Raw genomic sequence first — 22935 nt, 5'->3', positions numbered from 1 at the left:
CTCAAATCCCAGTGAATAGGTGAAGTTTTGATAAATGTGCCTCTTTCAGATGGAAAGACCCTAAGATGAGAAAGCCCAGACCATATCTAACATGAATCTTCTTGTATTTGTATTTTCATATCATCCCTGATATGAACACAGAGTGAATTCCACTACAGATTTTGGAGGCAGGGCCAATTAAGCCTTTTATGCCAGCAAAGCCAGAAGAAGTTTTGCCTTTGTCTTGGGGGTGATGTGTGATCGAGTCTTCCGTGTAGCTGTGTGTGTTCTTTTACAGTTAAAATGAATGCGTGAATGACTCTGACTCAAACACACTCTGTATGAATTATCTGTCCTGGCAAAATGTCCGTAGCCGAGCAGTTGTCGCCTGTAACCTTTTAGTGATGTTCTTAAGACTTTATGCAGACATCTAAAGAAGTAATTGGATGTTCAGATGTATTTTAAGAAAATCTGTGTGATTCTTAACTCTAGCTGATTCCATTTGCAGGTACTTCAGCATCTTTAAGATTGGCATTTTGATGTCACGGTGACTAAAACTCCTAAAATTCCTATCCTGAAGGGAAGTGGAGGTCTCCAAACAACACAAATAAGGACCAAATAAAAACTGCAGCCCCTTCTGGGGTACCTGACACAGACTGGGCTAATCAGCTCTCTTGAGCCTGAGCTGCATCCTCCTCCCAGTCTTCATCTCCTCAAGAAGTCCAGGCACAACAGTGGTCCTCATAAGGGACAGGTTCTTACTGGTTTGGAAAGGTGCCATATGAACATAGAATCATTGAATAGTTAGGATTGGAAGAGACCTCAAAAATCATCTAGTTCCAAGCCTATCTAAGGGAAGAAGTGTGGGAAGACTTTCCTCATGACAGATCTAGCAGCGACTTTCTTCATCAGCATTCTTTTAAGAGCAAGTTGTTTGCTGGCCAGCCCTCAGTAATTCAGCAGCCCCACTTTGTTATTCATCCTTTCCGTTCCTTTAAGATTGTGATGATGATTAAGACAATTTCTCTTCAATGAGGATAACAAAGAGATGTGAAACATTGCTTCACATGGCGTTTATGGTATGAACAGTAAGAAAGAAGAAATGGTAAGAACAGTAAGAAAAGTAAGCTCCTCACACACAATGCAGTTTAGAGGGGACCTGGGGTGACTTGGGGACAAAGCACCTTAGAGCTATTACTCCAAGGTAGAGGTAATAGTGAAAGCGACCTTTGGGTAAAGCACTGTGATATTAATGGATGCAAAACACTGCATGAGTCCTAGGTGTGAACAATCCAGAGAGCACCGGAAGAATTTGTGTTAGCATGCCATGCACCCACACACAGAGCAATCCCAGTTCTCAGAAGAAACCTATGAAGCGGAGGTGGTGGCATTACAGCAGCACTTCGAGATATTTTCTTGTTCCTTGAAGCTGTACACATCCAACTCTATCCCCAGACTCACTCCTTCTGGCTGAGGATGAAGAGATAACTGGCAGAAAACCCAGAGGCTGGAGTGCAATGTTCTCTGACTGAAGATGTGGGCATATCTATTTGGCTACACCATAAAAAGCTGACAGAAAAAAAACCTTTTGCTGCAGAGGTACCTGTTAACAAACCACAACAGGCTACAAGATGGGAAGTCTGGCAGGCACCAAGCAGTACAGTCCATGAGGGAGTAAAAATAAATGTTAAGGTTGCCAAACCGCTACGTGCAGTTGTAAGAATGGATTGGTCTACCTGGAAATATGAGTCATCTCCCAACAAGAGCTGGTAATGCGAAGGCTTAATGTAGTATGGCGCCATCGATACTGATAAATGTAGGTGTGGAGAAGCAGAAACCGTAGAGCACCCTCTCTTCTATTCTCACAGGACAGCTGGGTGGTCCTAGTTGGGAAGCTGATTGGCTTCCAAGGGCTACACATCAGACCAACCCATGACTCTGACCTTATGAAAACAATGAACTGCAGGAGAAGCAGTTTCAACAATAAATGACACTGGTTTCAGCTCCCTCTTTAGTTGTCCTTTCCCATGACGTGGTGCCCAAATGGTCTACCTTGCCCTCCTAGAATGGCATGTCTGGCGTGTGGCCCACAGCTCCCCTGCCACAGGCATTGAGGGTGGAAAGGACCTCTGGAGAACACGGCAAGATACTTGGTAAGTATCTCGCACTGATGTCATTACAGCTCTACTCTCCCCTGCTGCTCTTCGTGTCACAGTAGACGTAACATGTTCAGGAATGCTAGAGGACCACAGGGTTAATCACCAGGGAAGCAATTTTTTCAGTATCATCAAAGAAAAATGTTAGGTGGGTGTTGCTAAGCATGCCAAAATATTGCCTTGCTTTATCTCACACTCTAAAGGTCATGTTTAGGGACAGATTTCGTGCTACTTTTCTCAGCTGTGAAAAACTTTTCTTTAACATGTACTCAAGAGAGATACAAAGACGTTATTCACTGCAGGTCAAACAGCACAACCATAGAGAAACCAGGCTGAGAGCCCAGTTGTTTGGATTCTCACAACACTGCCTGGGATGCTGAGCCATAGTGTCACGTGTAAGCAAGGTGTTTCCTTTAGTGACATTTTCAGGGGCCTAAATGTGAATCAGGCAAGCAAAATACATTTTATCCTTCATTTAAATCTTCTGAGAATCCCACTCTCTGCCCTAATTCAGTCAATAAATAATTGCATGGAGGTAAAGTCTCAATAAGTGGGAGGAGGAACGGAGCATTCTGCCTCTGTTTCATTCATCAGACCCTTCTCCCTCCCGTACTTGTCTGCTATTTCCATTTCCTTCCTTGCCTTTCACATGAAACGTATCCATTGCACACACCCGCTCTGCCTCCTTTGCTCACATTCACAAGAAAAGTGTTTTACAATGATCCTTTTTCAAAAATACACTGCTTCTGAGCAGGTTTTTCTTTTCTCCTGGACAGCAGTAAATGGATGAGGTACCGGATCCTGGGTCCTTCCACAAATGAGGCAGTTTCTCTTCAGTTTGTCCATCTCATGTTATCTTGGCTAAAGTCTCTTTAACCCTCTTCTTATACAAACTGAAGGAACAATTTATAGTTGACTTTATTGAACGAAGATGGGATTAACTGATTAAAATTGACCATGTACTTAAAAGACAGCTCCAAGCTTACCCAAATCTGGGTTTCTATTTCATTTTAGGAGCAAATTTTTAAGGCTGAAGCAGTACAGGATCTCCTTTGGAGGTGCCCATGGTCATTGCTATATATGGCCTAAAGTTTTTGGCTTAATTTAGATGGAAAGTTTAAGCCATTCAGCAAGTGTTCATAATCCAGGCTTTTAGTTTGTTCTGTGCAATAAAAAACGAATTGCCAACACTTTTTCTGAATAATTATCCCTTTGAATGAATTTGCTGAGTTAAAAATTACAGACTCACAGCAATGTCCAGTCCAGGCCTCCAAAGACTTAATTTGTATTTTAGAAGTCAGGAGGATCCCTCTGCAATTTGTTTGCTTTCTTCTCCTTGTATTTATGTCATGAACAAACAGATGTAAGGGTAACTTTTGCTTCTGCTTTCTCTAAAATAACAAATCAACTTAAGATCTACAATTCAGTAAATTTCAAGCATAACACCTTCAGGAAAGAGTTTGTTTTCTTGCTCATCTCCACTATTTTAAGGTGTGTTTAATTCCCTTGAAGTATGACACTCAAAAGTAAGAATGTGCATAAACTGAAATAAACTGAGAAGAGAAATGTGTGTGACCATAACTCCTTGTATTGAGGCACAAGAGTCTATCGTTTTGCTGCCCTAAATTCATGAAGAAAATAATATCGCTTGATTCATTAATGATGAATGTTTGGCCCAGTGGAACAAACCGCAGGTTAACTAACAAATGATGCATTCATTTAGGAGGAAAAACACACTTTTCCCCGAGCCCCCAACACAATTGGCGAGAGCGGTGGCGAAGGAGGTTAATGTATGTGTTACGCTGCGGATTGCAGTCACACCCTCGCCCAGACGCGAGCCCTGTGCAAGCTGCAGTAAGAACAACAGGAAATGGCCTGGGTATTTATAGCATTATTGTGTTTATCCTGAAGTGATGTTCTGCACAGATTATGATGAAGTTTTTCATGGGAGAGGATACAGCTCGTGTCAGCTGGAGATTTGCATGCACTTCACTCGGCGTGTTCTCTGCACGGTCCCCCTCTGCCTCTCTGTGCTCTTTAAAGCTTTGCTGTACAGCAGGATTTCTCTGCAGCTGACAGGATGGGTCTCCCCAGCCCTGCACACAGCAACCCTGGTAACCAGGGTGCTCAGCCTAATCCTGATTGTGTCATCAGATTTACAAATCCATAGTGAGAAGGGCTACAGTGAGAAAAACAACCCAGACCCCCACTCTCTGAAAAATGCAGCCCAGGCTACACCGCGACAAAAATGCTTCTGTGCATTCTGGGTCTTATTAACAAAGAAACTGATGACACCAAACCCGTTTAATCAGAACCCAGGGCTCGCTCTTCAGGACAGAGAAGTCCACTCTTTGTTTGAAGAATCATTTCCATGTTCTTTATTTTCAGATAGGGTGGTGAATATCTTCCCATTTATCCCTTTCTGCTGGGGAGGCACTCAACAACAGGGAATAATTTCCATGCAAAGATATCTTTCAAGGCCAGGTTGGATGGGCCTTGGGCATTCTGATCTAGTGGGACATGTCCCTGTCCACCACAGGGGGGTGGAACTGGGTGATCTTTAAGGTCCCTTCCATCCATAACCATTCTATGATATCTAGACATTCCCAGCCTCAGCCTTGCCACCTTTCTGTTGATTTGGACTAAAGAGACTTTAACTAATTAATTCCCATCATCTAAATTTGGCCTAAAGTTTGTTAGAGGGAAAAAAACTCATGGGAGATGAAGTAGATAGCATAACAACTTAATCTCTCTGTAGGGTAAGAACTGCTCCACCCACTCACAAAACCTTTGTGAGCATATTATCTGTCTATACAGACCGGTTTATCTCGGTGAGAGATACCGAATAAGGGACATTAAAATAATAATGATAAAAATTAGTGTGGCTCAGGAAGCAAAGAACCTGTTATTACTTCATTGTCAGAACTGTTTTTCCTTATCTGAGTAACATCTCCTGAGGTTTGTTCAACTCATGAACGGCTCGTGAACGTTCAGTTCATTTCTCTTTTTGCAACCCATGATCTCTAAAAGCCTTGATTAAAAGCAATCAGAAAAATCCATCATATGATGCTGAGGCAGTTCCAGCCTGTGCCAGTTATTAGCAAACGCTAACCCTCCCTTTGAGAAAACAGAAAGAAATCCTGCTTTAATTTAAGCTTTCAAACATCATCCCCTCTATCTCTGCAGTAAATCACAGCATCTCCGTGACGCCATTGTTTGCAAATATAATAAGTCCTCGTTTTGTCTGTTTAAACAACAAACAGCAACAGAAAAGCATCAGGAAATCCCTATGAATGGGAGCAACGCTGCATTTCTGTGTGTACCACATTAATTAATGCAATTGAGCCAATATCCTAGCAAAGCTTGTTCCTAAGAATACTGCTCAAATCATTATCAGTTCTATTAGCGCTTCATTATGGTTGCACTGATCGAGACTAGATTTCCTAGGCTAATTTGCATCATATTCCGACAGGTGCTGCTCCAGGTGTCCTATTGTCACTCTGAATTAATAAACATGATTCAACCCCCTTCTCCATTTATCGTTTGTGTGATGTAAGGAATAATAGAAATGGAACAGGCTGGGGGCACAAAGCGACTTATCTGAATTCACTCCTTGAATGGACTTTCCTGGGGGTTTGCCAGGTTTAATTTTCAAATGAGGAGCTCACACACTGCTTCCTCTCCATCACCTACCTGTCACATCACTTCCATGCCCTCCTTTCTCCGGCTGGTGTCTTCTTTTCTGGCAGGGCTGCTCACAGGAGATATTGGCTTTAACATTTTTTATCAGGTAACCTGATAAAGCACAAGCCAGCCCCCAGCTCTTTCTGATTTGGGCAGCCCTCCTCTAAGGTATGAACCTGTATGGATCTCCCTGTAGCCCTCAAAGCCATTCTTGTGCATCCTTGGCACCCGGACCCTGTCAGCATATACAGATCTGACCTGTCCCCTTCCTTGCCAATTCATTGCTACCAGCCTAAAGTTAGATCTCTAAAGCCATCTTTGGAGGGGTTTTTTTTTTGAGCTTTTTCTTCTTTTATAAGATGATAATGATCAGATGATGACATTTTTACAGCAGGCAATGATGGGTTTTGGTTTACGGCCACATGATTCCATTCATGCCATTCCATTCCAGTCATACCACCCAAGGTGGACCCAGCACAAGTGTCCCTGCATCATGCTGCACACTGTTTGGGTTCACAGCCAGCTGCAGGTGCCCACCTAGACATTCACCACAGGCCTTTTAACTGAACATCATTGTCATTAAAAGCCTAATTATATTTATAACTCTATATTTAACCTTTTGGGGACATAATTTGGGGTTAGGGGTTTCAATGGGGGTTGGAACTAGATGATCTTTAAGATCCCTTCCAACCCTAACTATTCTATGATTCTATGATTCTATGATTCTATGATTCCATGATAATTTCTAGCTGTCACCTGCAAATCTAAGAAACTCACTTTTATTAAAGAAATGCTGATTTTCTTATGTAATTAGAATGCAATTCAGGCTTTCCAGATGAAAACCAAGTATCACTAGAGCTGGCAACAGCACTGCTGTGTCATCAGCATTTCTCTTTCAGTCCTTTTACAGAAGCCCATCAGCCCCACATTGTCCCATTTCTCGCTTCTCCTTTGCACACTCCTGTTTCTCAAAGCCCCTCTGTCCATGTGGTCCCCAGACCAAATGCCTCCTGACACACACTGCTGTCATACAGTGTTTATTATGAGCCCAGCTTGGTGACACGAGAGCATTAATGCAGAGGCGGCTCACAGCTGCGCTGCCCTTGTTTGCTGTTTCCCCCTGCCCGATAACTCTCTGCAGCTGAATTGCTCCTCAGGTTTCTTAGGTCTTTCCTGCGAAGAGGAAATGCCTTTTGGCCTGACACCAGCACTGCCCTCTTAGCCTTTGGGTGGTGCAGAACCTTCCTTCTCACTTTCTGCTGGGGCATCTCACTTGTTTCTGTGTTACTCAAGATTCATGCCTCTTTCTCTGCATTTATCGATATCAGATCTCTACTCTTCACTGTCCATCTAATGTGCCATATCATTGTCCAGTTAAAAATACAGGACACAAAACCCAGGCTTTCTCCATTATCTTCATTCTGAGTTTAGAGCAAGTGCAGCTCCAGCTGTTTGTGTGCAGGTGTACGCCTGCAGTGGTTCTACAGGTCCATTCTACCCTGCCTCACTCCCCTACGGTGCAAGTAGAGACAGAAAATCTGGCCTCCATGGCACGTTTCTCATCCCCTGCACTAACCAAGGTCCTGCGTGCCTTGACCAAGCAAGACCTTGTCTAAAAGAGGCTATAACGCTTCTGCTCCACGAGATCAGTGAATGACATCCAGCCTTCTACGCCTCAGCTTCCCTCTCTGGCTCACCTAGTGCATCTTTTTATTTGCCCTGTGGATCTTTTTATTTGCCTCGTGCATCTTTTTTAATCAGATGAGTAAATAACCAGCTTTTCTGACTGAAACGTTTGCATCTGCGATCAGGGTTTCCACTCTGGCAACACCCCCGCACCCAACCGCACTCTAGAGTTCCATGAAGAAGAGGAAGGCTCTGAGCTTGCTCAAAAGGCAAAACTCATTCTAACTGCATTTTCTCTGCTCTTTGTTTTTTAAGAATCAGCTTGCAGAATGGCACTTGCTAAATGACTACCAAGACAAAATGGTGCAAACCTCCCAGCGTGCCCCCCAGCTGGAAAGCACTTGTCCTTAGCAAGCCCGGCACTGTGTCGCTGTTTGCAGCCACCGTCAGGTGCGTGCAGAAGAGGCTCCTACTTCTATAGAGCATTGAAAGACAAGAGGTCCTTCTTGCTATTGCAGCCTCTAATGAAAATTTGCTTGTCACATATCCGAGTAAGATCTAGAAGCAAATTTGCACCTGTCTCAGCAAGCCCAAATCAAACAATAACAGCGCTGAGAGAGCAAGTTGGTCAGCAAGCAGCCAGAGCAAAGTGAGAGAGAGCCCCAAGGTGTGTCTGCGCTCTCCTGCTACTCCTCAGAGTCTTTTAATCAGATCAGAGCAAGGATTTTTTGTGCTTGACATGCACGCTATATACCTTTCTGCTAAGTAAAAGCAATCCACAGCCAACGTGACCTTTTCTCTTTGATTTTCAGGGCTGGAAAGGAAAAAGTGCCCATGAGAGCGTGTCATACCAAGTAGATGACAGTCACAGCTCTCTTGCAGACTTCTGGAAACACAGTGGTGGGGTGCAGCCACCACTCCTCCTGCTCACGCTGAGGGGCTGGAGTGGACAAGCTCAATACTGAAAGTGTGCAGGAGATTTCTGTTAATGCAATCATTCTAGGTTATACAGGCTTCAGGGCAGAGACTGTTTTTTCTGTGTTTCATAAGGGACTTGAACATTTTAGGTCCTATAAATAGTGTCTTTCCTTTCCTAGTTGCAAAATCCCCATCTCCTGCATCCAGCTGCTTTGAACTTTATTTCAGAGAGGATTTTCTATCGACTTTTTAAGCACCTACAGCGTTTTCCTCCAGGGCTTACAAAGCTCACTGTGAAGATTTGCCAGCTTTCAGCCTTACCTCAGAAGAGAACCACCCATCATTATTTTACAGTCAGGAAAATCAAGGTTCAGAAAGCTCTAATGATTTGCTCAGGGTCTCTGTGTAAGAAAGAGGAATAAAGCCAAAGGAGACTCCACTCACTTCTGCACTGTTTACTGAACAGCTTTCTTCAAAACACCTAGAGGAAGGGACATGTGAGCAGATCGTTATCTGCGGAGCAGAGTAGACACCAGATGAGCAATCTTTCCTCTTTATCTTTTTACTAAATAATAGATGACTAATTATGATCTTAGATGCTAACAAAACTTTGTTACAGATAATTTCAGGTTTCTGAAGATGTTCCTCTTGTTGTTGTTACAGATAATTTCAGGTTTCTGAAAACACTTCTCTTCTAGAAGTGTCCTGATCTGTATAACGCATTAAGTTAGTCAGAACAAAGAGTGAATAACCAAGTGCCTGGCTAGGATGTAATTCCTGGTGAATGCTCCAGCCTGACTCAGGATGAGTAAACGTCAAGTTGCCCCAGTGCTAGCGAATAAACTCTGGAGGATGGCTCCTATTCCAAAGAGCTCAAGGTCTGGGTAGGTAAGATAGAAAGACAGGGAATGGTCCACCCTGCCTGTTCAGTGGCTTCCTGTCCTCATACAGAAAATCACAGGCAGAGCCAGGCATGGAACTCAAGATTCCTGGATCATAACCTCATGTTTTAAGCACAAACCAGCTTTGTTTTCTCCTAATGTAGTTGGTACAGCAAAACTACCAGTCAAAGCTCCCTCGTAGGGTTCCCCCAGGGTGTGGGAACTGAACACCTCAACATTTTTTCAGTTCCAGGTGAAACATCCTGCACAGAAGCAGGTTTCCAGCTGCATGAATATCACTGCAGTTCTGGGTTCAGTAACCGACTGGGACGAAAGACCAAAGCCAAGCACTCGTCCTACAAAATTACTTTTGAAGCATTTTATGTGTACAATGCTACAGAAATCAACAGTGATAATAGTTTTGCCCTGCTCACCTCCTTGGCACTGGTTTGAATCCAATTCAGTTTTGATGGAACCAATGGAATAGCAAAGGTGTAAAAGGTGCATATTTATATATATAAAAAATTAGCATTGACTGAGATAGGCCCATTTTTCAACTATCTACTCTGCTTAACTCCACCAGTTTAACCTGCAACTGATATCGAGTAACAGAAGAACCATTATCTTTTTATCGACTGTACCTGATGATACTCAGAAGCACTTTGTTTACTTAATACATTGCACATTCATTGAGCCTTGTATCAATAAAAACTGCCTGTGCTGACACCATCTGGATTAAATACTGCTTCAAGGACAAAGCTTATTTGCAGATACACGTAACAGTTCTATTCCTCACAGTTTTTTAGCTTGCTGTCTGGATTAAAACTAACTCAGGCCTGATGATCTCTGTTAAAAAAACACAATCATTTCTATTTATTATTAAAGATTGAAATTCACAGAGGGAGAGAAAAGGGTCTGAAAGCACTTTTGTATTTGTGCGTACATGTAAGTGCAAGAGAGGAGGGCTTAGGATGATGCACCTTCAAGACAGTGATGTGAATGTCAGGGAACCAGAGGTGGTTGCTGTGTGGCAGGAGAGGTTGTGAAAAGAGGATGCATCTTCCACGGTGGGAGTTCATCTCACCAAGGGAGGGCTGTTCCTGCAGAGCCACGCCCTCGGAACTGGGAAACAGCTGGAATCACTCATGTCATGGGCAAGACCTGGGTAAAAAAATACCTGAGCAGAATTTGGGACAACGGTCTGTCAGGACTCAGAGGGATTTATTTCACAGCCTCTCTTTCTGCTCCTGTGCTACACGACCCTGCTATATCCATGTTTCACCTCCCCGCTGATGTGCATACACCTTCCACATCACACATTTCCAAACGCCCTTGCGTGGCACAGCAGCTCATCTCCTTGAGGCTGGCACAGAGAAAAGAGCTGCTCACCGGACAGGGTTTCTGCGGTTTAGGGTTAGGGTAGTTAATTAATTCTTTTTTATTTTTGGAAACCTGCAGCTGCTGGTTTTGAAACGACCAATCCCAGAGCTGCAAAAGCACGAAAGAAATAGGCAATCGGAGTGGAATCCTGACTGTGTCCTGGCGGATGGTTTTTAAAACACATAAAAGTTTGGCTTATGTAAGAAACCATCTGGGATTTAGGCCTAGGTGAAATTGTAGCTCTGTGCATGTGCTCTGCGCAAGAATCAACAGAGCAGCGTCGCAGGCCTGTGCACGTACTCTGCTGGACACCTTCACCAGGCAGTCCTGGGAACTGGCTGTAAAAATCTGGAAAGTCTATTGGACTTCACACTCTGCTTGCTCCTTCTGGACTGCTCAAAAAGGTCTTTGATCCAAGAGAAAACATACCTACCTGCCACAGCTGCAATGCTCAAACCCGTGTTACGAGTAGGTGCATGACCCAAAAGACTGCAAGTTCTACCCGTAGCTCAGGGACGCGGTGGAAAGTTGTTGATAAAGAACAAAATGACAAGAAGCCTATTCTTGTTTCTATTCCTTCCATTGCATCGCAGGACATCCCTGCACCGAGATCACTGTAGCTGCCGATGATGGATAGAAACAGAGCCAGTCCCACCTTGTAAGAGCATCTACTCCAAATCAACAAAACAAGGCAAAGAGGAAAGGAAGCGTTTGCTTACTTCTGCAGGTGAGAAACTGAGACATGGAGAGATGAAGTGAAATGCCTGAGCCCATACAAGAAACCCACAGCAGAACAGAACTGAACCAGGCTGGGCGCTGCTGAGGACAAAGACTGGGTTGAATTAATGGCTTGCACGTTATTCTGAGACACCAGAAGTAAAAATAAAATAAAATAAAATAAGAAATAAAGCATTGGAATCCCAGAATTGCATCAGAGAGGGCTCTTCCAGCATGTATTAATGCATTAGGAACAGTTGTGCCACTCCAAGGACTCATGGATGGAAAAGATGAATTTAAATGGAAAGATGAATTTAAAAAGGTGAGGCTAAGGGCTAAGGAGTAGCCATGAGACAGGAGGTATGAAAGGGATTAGAAGATTTTTGTTTCTCCCAGCAAAACAAATGTAGAGAGTTATGGCAGTGGTCTGTAAACACACTGGAGCACAACTCCAGGAAAGGGAAAGAGGTGTTTGAGCTGGTAGTGTTGGCTTGAGAAGGGTATAAACCATTCATGATCAAATGTCAGTCCAAAACCAGAAGAAAGTATTAAAACCTCAGAATGAAGAAGTTAGAGTCCTTTTCAATGGGGAGCAGCGGTGGTGGAAAGAAAATCCATCCAACCTTTACAGAAACCTTGATGAGTTTGGGAAAGGAATGATAGAGCATGGCCATGTCTGACAGCAGAGAGTGGAGTTCAAGAATTGCTTCCACTCTGGAGTTCAAATTAAGTGCCTTTACTGTTCTTCATTCTTAAGGAATTTAGAAGAATCTCTTGTTACATGCAGTGCTTAGCACAACAGAGACTGCTCTAGTCTCTAGGCACTACTGTAGCACAAATAATTCATAACACTAACGATCGACCATAATGACATCCTTCCTGAAGCAGAGATGATATATGAGAATACCAAAAATGAAGAGCAGGGAACTAACTGCAAACTTGTTCCATCCATTAATGACCATGTTCTGTGAGAATGAGAACACGTCTGCTCAGATACAGCAGTGAAAATCCAGAGGATTCATCTCAAGCCAGCTTGAACCTCAGTGCATGACTTTCTCTTTCTTAAGGGGATGAACTGTACCCATTTCTTAAAAGCTTCGTCCACTACTCTGGAAGTGTAAAGGATTCCTGTAACTGTAGCGTTGGGTTTCAGACACCCTTCAAAAATGAGCAAATGGACAGGCACCAGTGTCAACTTCGATATCAACTTGTCCCAGGCCTGAGTCTGTTGGGGCACAGGGTAAACGTGGACAGGCCTTCTGCCTGCCAAAGAAGAGTATTGTGGTGATGCATATTGGGTAAGTATTTCACACAGTCTTCCCTACAACACTGCTCGTAACTCCAAGGGCCCAAAACCACTGTCAAGTGGAAGACAGAGATGTTTTTCAGAAGAAAAGGACAATACCGTAGCAAAGCCCTGTTCCATGTCTTCCTCTGCAGAATTTCTGCACAGAAGAGGTTAACACTTTTCAGTCTGGATCTGTCTGTGCTCCTTCTCCCACTTTGCGCGTTGCAGAAGGCAGAGTGCAGCACAAAAACAACACTGTGAGATTCTGCACAGCCGCTCGAGCCGCAGCAGGACAGCAAGGAGCTGGAGTTTGGGCCAGATGCCACCACAATGGCAGCAGTTTCCCTTCAGCTTACTGCAGATGTCTCACATTCCAATTACAACCCCGGTGTCACAAGGGAATTCACTGTCACTTGGATAAAATGTAGCACACAACATTTGCACGCACGCTTGTCTGGTAGAAAACGGGATTCAGAAGAAAAGCGTGCAATTAAAACCAGCCCAGATCCTGATAAGACACATTGATTTTCTCTGTGCATCAGTTCCTCACACAACATAAGATCATTCTTTCTCTCATCACAGTGGAGCTGTTACAGACAACTTAGGTAATAATTGGTACTGAGAGTTCTTGCTGAACAAATTGCCTCAGCAAGTGCTTATCCTAAAGCCTGGTTTGTTCTGAAGAAGTCAGAAGCATTAGTTTATGGCTCTTAGAAGTATCACCAAAATATAACCGTTTGTGCTGCGGAAAGGCTCACATGTGCATATTAAATCTAGTAAAGGAAGGATGTCGCCAGACGTGTCACATGAACTTTGTGAGCAGTTTCTGTTTGGGAGTGTCAACATCAGAACAATTATCCTTGTTGCAGCAAATGGTCTGAAGGACCCTAAGTTGCTCAGGCTGTAGTTTGGATTCTCAGAATGCCTCAAAGATACACACAGAGATGGTCATTGCTACTCAAACCAGCTGTCAGTCTTTTGGGATTGATTTAGAAGTGAAGATCAACCTGCAATCATACCTCGTCATGTATCAGTGTTAGAACCATGTAAGGGTGTTGAAGGTCCACCCTCTGCTACAAATCCTGGAGCAATTCTAATGCTATGGACTTGTGAACTTCTCTCCATCTCTGATGGTGACCTGTGGAGTGGCCTGTTGCTTCCCGCATTTCACCTCCTGGATTTTTACCTTTGCCTACTTAGATTATGGGCTCTTACTGCATCCACGAGCTATGATTTATCTTGGTGGGAGCCTCCAAGGACAACCATGATAATACAAGGAACTAATCACATCAGACACGACTTCTCGTTCTAATCAGGAGTCAGTTCTAAAGGCAACATAACCCTTGTGGACAAATCCTCAGAATTTAATAGGGATTAAATCAACAGATTTTTTAATGAGAATTGAATTATACTGTAGAGAAAATATTCCATAAACAGAACGCAGCAAAAAAGGTGAAACTTACTTGACTTTCCCCTGGATTATACAGAAGGGATATAATTTTCTAATATCTTTCCCTAGGTAATCCGGAGTTATTTGATAAAAAATAAAATCACTTTTTTCCCAATGTAAAGGCATAAGATTTTGTTATTACATGAGAAAATCTAAAATCAGTACACTAGGACCTAAAGAAAGGCAATTCTGTCTGAGGACAATGCTGCCAGTTCTTTTCCTTGCTTAAAGTAACAGAGTTCCTGCTCCTCCCTCAGGCTCAGGTGAGCAAGAAACTCTCCCTAGGAACTCAGCCTCTCATTAGCTGATATGCTCAGTAACCCTCTGCTGCTTCAATCTGCTTTAGCAACTGCCTGTCTGTGGCCACCCTTTCAAGTTTACCCATATTTATAGACGTTAAGGCATATATAGTAAATAGGCCAAGTCCCAAATCTGTTCTCCTGTTGCGTATTCTGCCATTCCTGAGTTTTGATCATTTGGATAAATGAACCTTGGATAAATGCTACCTATTCTGGAGGGGCTGAGCTTGCAAATACACTTTGCTTCCACGCAGACAGTCAATAGGTAGCGCAGCTTCCAGTTTCCCCTCTCCTTTCTAAGCCTGCTGAGCTCTGGCGGTTTGGATAAATGGATGCATGGATGAATTGCACTGATTTCAGTGTGAATTTGCAGACATCCAGTGTGTATTTCCCAGAATTAGCCCCATGTTTGTACTTCATTCTGAGCTAACGTATAACTCCATACTTCGTAATTGCTTTTAGTTGTGTTCAGAAGCACTTTTATACGCAGCTCCTTAGCCCTGATCTGAGGTCACGGTCCTCTATCTGAACAACAAGACAAGTGATTCTTGTCATTCAAGTGAACAAGGACTCATGATTCTTATAAAACAAAACTATCGGCTCTGACATGTGGTGATTACGAAGGGATGGTGCCCCTCAGCAAACCAGTGCACTTATCAGCTGGGGGAAAAGGGCACTTTCCCAAGGGATGGGCTCCGTATTGCATGGCATCATTTGGATTTTGCATTGGATCTTTCCTATCCATCCTAATGTGACTGACAGGACTGAAATAGAAGTGCAGCCGCACAACAGCTAAAGGAAAAACACTTGCAAGAAGAGGAACTGGATGATCTTTAAGGTCCCTTCCAACCCAAGCCATTCTAGGATTTTAAGAGAGAAGCTGCCATTCAGTGTGATGGTTTAAGAGAATCATTTCTGTTAAAATGTACAGAGCTGCCAGTCCCGGTACGTACAAGGGCAGCACCACTTGTGCTCTGTGTGTGTAACCGTTCTGAGGAGCAATTCGACCAGCAGCCAACATATTTCAGGACACAAAGTTCCAGCCCCAAGTTCAAATACCAAATAAATTCACACATACAAGCCTGTGCAACTCAATGAGATCTCAACACCTGATTATTTGTGTCAGCAGAACATCAAAAATCCTGTATCTCTAGCAATGTGTGGAGTCTTCAGCCAAGGTTTTCCTTTTCTGCTCTACTTTGATAGACAAGAGCACGGTAGCTGCCCGCTGCTCTGGAAGTGGCTTCATTTCACCACCACCACAGCCCTTGCCCCTCTGCAGCTCGTGATGCAGAACTCCGTTAGGTACGAAGAGGGCACTGTCTCTCTAAGCAGCCTGACTCAGAGGCTGGGCAGCAAAAAATGAAAGGCAAATGTTGGATGCCAACATTATATGAGGTCCCAAGGAGATTTGGAACAGAAGCAGTGGAGGAGTTACAGTTTCCTTTGTTCTGTTAAAAGGAAAAAGGAAACACATCAGGAAACCAGACTGTGGAGCACAGGAAGTCTCATTTTGGCTGATAAAAAGGCACTGATGTGAGGTTGGTTCAGATGCAGTTATAAGTCAATCAAGCTTGAAACAACAAGAAAAGCTATTCAGAAGAAAGCAGAGAACCAAATTCTGCTTTTAGCTGTTAAAAGGGTATTTTAACCTCTCCTAATCTTCTCCTTATCTTCTCTAGCAAAAGAAAGCTGCCATAAAATAACATTTGAGTAAGAAGTTTCTCATGGTACAGAATTCTCTTTGCCAAACTCACCACACCTTCCACTGACCCCACCATACCTTACTCCAGTTTCTTTTTTTCTACTCATCGACCAACTTAAAAAACTGTATTCTAGCTGATTTACCTCCTCACCTCAGATCAAAACCAGCATTAGTTAAGAAGGGCAGGTTTTTGCTGAGTGAGAAATCGCCAAATGAGTAATTAAAGTCTCTCCTGCCCGTTAGGTTATTTTCACCCCCTCTGCATGATTGACAAGTATTGGCCAGTGCATGAAAGTTCCATTCCTGGGTGTGTGGCTTTGTCAGGCTAGGAAGGGGGATATAATTGTTTTCAATTGTTTCTTATTCCTTTACAGCCCCGTGGTCAGTTGAGCTCTGTGTTAGTCTGTGCTGGAAGAACACGAACAAGGTAGATGCAAATAACCCAATAAATTTAGCTCTATCCATGGCATCCACTACGGGAGCTGTGTTTCTGACTGCATTTTAGGAAAAATCAGGTAAAGAAAGAACACTTTGATACACGCAAAGAGTCGAGGTCATCTTCTTTACTGCTTCATATCAATGCTGAAGAGAAGAATTGACAAAGATTTTGCAAAACACCTATAGGATTCAGCCTCACTTCTCCCCCCTGTCTCCAGGGAGAGTTGTATATTCAATGCACCTTAGCCAGATTTGCAAATCCTAATCAACAGGTGTACACATGGAATCAAAACGCTTTGTAAAGCAGCTCAAAAAGACCCTGGGTTCCAGGAGGAACAGTTACCTTCAAAAGCTGACGAGAGTTACAGACTGACGGTACCTCTACAGATCAAGCTGCTTGCTTAGTTAGATAAATATGCACTTTCATACCTATTTTTAGGGCTCTGGCTTCAAAACATGGAAAAGAAACAGAATTAGAGGCATGGAAGTGTCTCTAGTGTCAAATAGCAATGGTCCCTGTCAGGTCATTATTCCAAAGTTTTGCCTTTGGTGCTGTCTGTCACCAGAGAACAGAAGGTTTATCAGGACATACTACGATGCCTTCAACAGTAACACATATCCCTTCTGTTTAGCTCTCTGTCTTACAGCTAAAGGAAAAGTTTTCAGTAGCGGAGGTGGGGGAGGAGGGAGGTAACGTTTGTGGCTTTACTACAAGACATGTTTCTAGATCAGGGTTACTGGCTGTGTAGATACACATCAGTAATTATGTGGGTTGGGTAATGAGAGGAAGAAAGAAAATAAGCAGTAGATGCATTAATATTTTGAAGGCTTTGATATCTGGAACTCAGTAGAGTAGGTTTTATGTTGTCCTGTGCCATACATGGCTGTTTATACCAGCACCATTTGGGTTGGTGATGTTGCTTGGCTGGCACCCTGGCTGTCTGGGTATCTGTGATGCTGAAGCAGAGACCTGGGTCTGCCATCAGGCAGATTATTTCCAGAAGGAGGCGAAAAACCGCATTTGCCTGATGATATTTTAGTTTGCATTTTCAAAACCAGCTATAAATACTTACTCACAGCCTTGTAAGAAAACACTTGTTCACCCAGAAAGCATTCTCAGTGTCACCCATGAAGTGTGACAGGGCTGGGTACAACAGAAAAGTGCATTGCAGGCAGCTCTCTTCACACACCAGTGCTACGTACACAGCATGATTTCATGTTCAACGTGTGCATGAGAGCACATGAAAGGCACAGACGCTGGAAGTAGATCTGTTGTTCAGTTCAGGAAGATCTAATGAGAATTTTACATTTGAGGGGAAAGCTGGCTTCAAAGCAAGATGCAGAGCTAAGCTTATTGCAATACAGAAGCTTTTTCTAGGTGAGCCATGCACACATTCACGCACGTTCTACTAATAACACCAAGCTTCTGCAGCATTAGATGTTCAGCAAACCGACAAATATCTGACAACCTGAAGTTAACGTTCCCTTGGTTCCTCTAATTTTCCTGCTTGTGCATGTTTGCATTGAGATGGGGCATCAGGTCTTTCTTTAAGGTCAAATAAACTCAAGCAGAATGAGAACTATCATTTTTTCAAAGCAACTTATGGGCTGCTGTAAAAGAATTTCATACACTGATGTTTTACAGGGAGAAAAAGAATGGAAGATACTCCGTATCGTGAGTTGTACATTTGTAAGTTCTAGGCCTGATCCCTCTGAGATATGAGCCAAAATCAAGAGGAAAGCCTTCTAAAAGACCAGGAAGGAGAGACCTGAAGAAAAGAAATTGCACTTCCTGCAAAAAATTGCTACAAATGCCCTTCCCCCAGCACATCTCACCTTATCACCTTAAGTCATCTGAGACCTCACTGCGACGTGCAGCGTTACACTTTGCTTCTCTTGATTTCTGCCCTTTTCTCATGATACTCCAGTGAGGGGTTCCACTCCTACACACCATGACTCCAGTAAAACTCTCTTTAGAAGAAATGCAGCAAGGGGTGGCAGAAGCTGCACCCCCTCCCCCCAAAAAATATTACAGCAGGAGTATCACAAAATTAAAATAAATAACTAAAAGAAAAGCATAAAGTCCTCAAGACATGCACAGTACTACTTAAAGTGACCACATCCTGTTAGGGTAAAATCCACAGTGGCAGAAACTATACAAGCCTCTCAGCACCTCTTTAAAGCCTCTGAGTGAAACCCCAAGTGCCTAAAATCTAAGTAGTTGGTGCTGGTTTGTTGTGTATTAGGTTGACTTCAGACTAATCTTCCTGCCCACAGCAGGAAAAATTGTACTACAAAGCAGCAGAGCTGCTCAATCTACCAGCTCTGAAATATCTTTCCCAGTGTTTTACTTAGGAGGCAAAAACGAATCGGTATGGAACGCCTCGAGTCAACAGCGCCCAGTGCTGCGGCACGACTGTAAGCTGATGCTATGGCAAAAGGCACACACACACACAGATTTTTCTGGGGGGAAATGAAGTAGCATTGTAAAAATATCCCAATTACAAAGCATTTGTAGCAGGTTTTTTGCTGTTACGTGTTAGAAAGCTGTTATGCAACATAAAAGTCACCCGAATAGGGGCTAGGCTGTCAGGGGATAGCATCATTTATGCCTCAGAAATTTCAGATGGGTTTGTTCCAAATTGCTTTGGAGGGACAGCAACTTGGAAAGCCTTCAGTGAACAAACATCTTCGTGATTATTTTGTTTTTCGCAGCTTGGAGATTCAGAGTCTTGCCCTAGAAGTCGATGCCCTTTTGCCAAGAAGGCCATCTCTAAAGGGCCAAAGGCAGGGCAATTTAAAAATGGCAAAACAGACATTTAAACTTGGTCAAAAAGGAAATTTCTTAGTTTGAGCCCTTGATGGCCAAGTTTCAGGGTGGGAGCGAATGACTTCAGGTCACAAATGACAAGAAACGGTGATTGCGATTGAAACCCTACCCCACCCTTCGCTGTAGCAACACCTACAGTTGAGTTGTCTTCTAGTGGAAGGAGACAAGTATGGGTGTCCTCTACTGAGTAATGCAGAGCGTTCGTTAAATGTCCTTCAGATGGTCTCACTTTTACGTCCAGAACATAAGAATAAACATGTTTTCACAGAATGAAGGCAGCAGTTACACAAAATGTGCTTTTTCTATTAGCAGTCAGGCTTTGGCAAGTGCCTTTAATTATTGCCCACATGTGAAGTGGAACTGAAACAATTAAACCAGCTTGAAACCACTCCATTTGTTATTGTGAAGAAGTCCACGCATGGGCATCTCGCTGAGATTAGATGTACCCTTCTTAAATCTAACTCGAGGCAATAAAAACCAAACCCCTAAACACAATGTCAAGTAAGTCAAAGTTGGATGTTAACCCAAAAAGGTGTGATTTGAGGTATCTGGAGGCATACAACAAAAATGTTATCAACTGCTTAAAATTAGTGCAAACTTGAGCCATCGTGAGCTTCACCGGCTCCCAATCATTTCCTGCAAGTGCTGTTCACAGAATACAAACTGAATATGGAAATGAACTAATAAAGATAAAGATTTGCTGCACTTCTCTCTATATAAAAGAACACAGAGCTCTGCTCTAGAGGTCACTTTTCAAGCCAGCCGGTCCCCTACCCCCGTCAGGTCTTAAACAGGTTGTTTGAAGACTGCAGCAAAAATTGCCTCAGACCGCCTCAGTAACTGATCCCTCGAGATAATTCTCCCCACGAGCAATATTTATGAAGAAATAAAGACGCATTCTAGACGCAGCTCTCAGTAATCTCGCATGTGATGTAAGTCAGTGATGGGGTAAGACAACTTACAGGCCTGAGCTGATCCCATGACATCTTTATACACGTGGCATTCCCCCAGCTTTGAGTTAAAAAACTCTGACAACAGCTTCAATACACTCTTGCACACAATGTCCACAAAGGATGCAAGCCTAGCCCAGGCTCATCATGACCAACCATGCTCTGTTTCTCCAGGAGTAGGCAGTTGTGAGCTTTAGGACAGCACAAGGCTGCAGTGGATTTACCATTTTACCACAAAGTTACCCTGCGTTGGGTAGGTCTGCGGTTAAATTATTCCATGTAGGCAAAACCAGCCATCAGAGTCTGCTGCCAACAGCCTTGCTGAATGACATAAAAAGATTAAAAGTGCAGGCCCAATATTAAAGATTGCAGGGTAAAGGAAGAGATTTTTATAATAGACTGAACTCAGACTCCTTCTGCATCTGCCAGCTAGGCAGATAGAAGTCTTTGGCTCAATTAAAACAATTAGTTTGTGGAATAGTTTTGCATAGGCTTGAAAGAAACAGTGGCTTGTACTGTTTGAATTGCTCCAGAAGACAATCACCTGGAATGCACAGCCCTCTCCCAATTCTGTGCTGCATTGCATGGGTCTTCTACACAACAGGTACATTTCTGAGTTTAGAGAGGAAAGCACTTCTCAACACTGCCAGTACAAAGATTTCAGCAGGTCCCTCACCATCTTCTTGTTCTGGCTCATGACAGAGCCTTTTTCTGTATTTGTCTGCTCTCTCGCCACTTATGTGCATCATCCTGCCATATTATTTCTCTCTACAAGCTCACAGCTTTGAGATAAATCAATGCATGTAACCTACAGGAGAGCAGGCCTGAAAGAATAATTGCTTTTAAATTGCTTTCCTCTGGACACCAGAGAACTTTGCTGTACTATGGCCTAGAATTTAGGACATTTAGAATTTCTACCCTGACACACGGGTTCTAGAAAGAGTTCAGACTATTATGAACACTTAAGCATCTCAAGCCACGTCATTTCCCATTGCCTTCACCTGCAACAAGCTAGGGAAGGTCACCTAACCCGTTCCTTTTAGTGGTGAGCGGCAGCAAACTCTTCGATGCCTGGTTCGGACATTTCCTGGGTATCCATGCTTTTTCTCCCTGGTTTGAGAATTTGCAAGAAATCCCAGGTAATCCTGAGGGTGCTACAGGAGCACAGATCTAAATGCATGGTACAGAAAAGGGGTAAATTACAGGAGGCGGCAAGGAGAACACGGGGACCTGCAGCATCTTGCTGGTAATCCTGGAGTTGCTCAGTAAATGAACCCAAGAGGAGAGTTTGGTGTACTGGGATCCCGTCTCTCTTAGCTCGCACAGTCTAACGATTTCTGGACTACAAGTGTAGCAGGACAATGGAAGAAAAAGCTGCAAAGCAGTCATCAGGCAGATCCCAGAGCCCGGGCAGTGACCTGGGATGCAGCTGAGTTCCTCCTTTCGTCACAGCCTCCCCAGCGTGACTGTAGGCCTGGCTGTGAGCAGTTCCTCATCTCCAGCCCAGAGGACGGAGTTGGGGTTAGCAAGAACACTTTGCACCACAGGGTGACTGGGGAGAGGAAGAGCTCCCCGGGAGCACCATGAGCTCCATGGGTCATGGCGATGCTTCTGCACCTTTCTCAGGCCGGACAGGGGGGCTCGGGACTTGGGCAGGACAGCAAGTCTACGTGTGCACTGCAGAACATGCACAGATGGGAGATTTCTGCACTTTCACTGCACAGTATTTAGGGCTCCACAAATCAAAGGTGGTTGTGGTACACTACAAGTATCCAGAATGAGACCCAGGTTACTTTTGCTACAGATCTGAGGAGGTGGTGGAGGAAACGTGTCTTATTCCTGCCATACCTCCTAAATGTTGTGCTTTCAACGCTCCTGCTTTCTCTCCTCCTTTCTGACATTCACCCTAGCGTTCCCTCTTTCTTTCCTCTTTCCGTTTTCTCTGACTGGCAACCTCCTTCCCTCCTCCTTCTTTCAAGACCCTTCCAAAGAGTGCACTTGTTACAAGCTGCAATCTAAGGGAGAAAGTTTCAGTTCCTGCCAGTTTGCAGCTTCTTTCTCCCCAGGTCAGCAAAAAAAAAAAAAAAAATCAAAAACAAACCAAAAAAAAAAAAAAAAAAGAAGAAAAAAAAGACTTTTAAGAAGAGATCAACACCCCACCCAGGCGATAGGCATCTTTCGAAATCCTCCAACTCAAACACACCCACAGCGTCTCTCTCCTCGCTTCAAGGCTCCTCTGTGGAGCTGCTTCTGTATTACAGGGCTCCCTCAAGAAGAGCCCGTAAGAACTGCGCAAGGGTCCCCCAAAGCAAGAAAGCCAACCCTCCGCTGCCCAGGCTCTGAGAAACAGCTTGAGCCACCTCAAGGGGCTTGGGAAAGGCTTGGCTTATATTTGCAGAGGCTGAAAGGCTGGCCGGTTGGATGGGGGGAAAGGAGGGGGAACCACTCTCCAAGTCCCAGCAGCGTCCTGGGTTGCTCAAGGCCACCAGAGGTTGGTTGTGTTCGTGGTTTTTTTGCCACACACTTTGCTTCCCCTTCCCCCTGCCTCGCCCCAGGCAGGGGTGATGTTTCTCCTCCAAACCGCCCTCCAAATCGCTCTCTTCTCCCCCCCCCAAAAAATATAAAACTACTGGA

At 43.8% G+C, this 22935-nt stretch overlaps 1 protein-coding gene across 7 annotated transcripts in view; it reads right to left on the bottom strand.

The window, feature by feature from the left end:
- FLI1 (Fli-1 proto-oncogene, ETS transcription factor) overlaps positions 1–22935 on the bottom strand; it is an 88845-nt gene that overhangs the window by 52049 nt on the left and 13861 nt on the right. The window lies entirely within an intron of this gene.

This window comes from Cuculus canorus, chromosome 23 (assembly GCF_017976375.1).
Source record: "Cuculus canorus isolate bCucCan1 chromosome 23, bCucCan1.pri, whole genome shotgun sequence".
NCBI classification, from domain to species: domain Eukaryota; kingdom Metazoa; phylum Chordata; class Aves; order Cuculiformes; family Cuculidae; genus Cuculus; species Cuculus canorus.
This window is presented reverse-complemented; position numbering and strand designations above follow the sequence as displayed.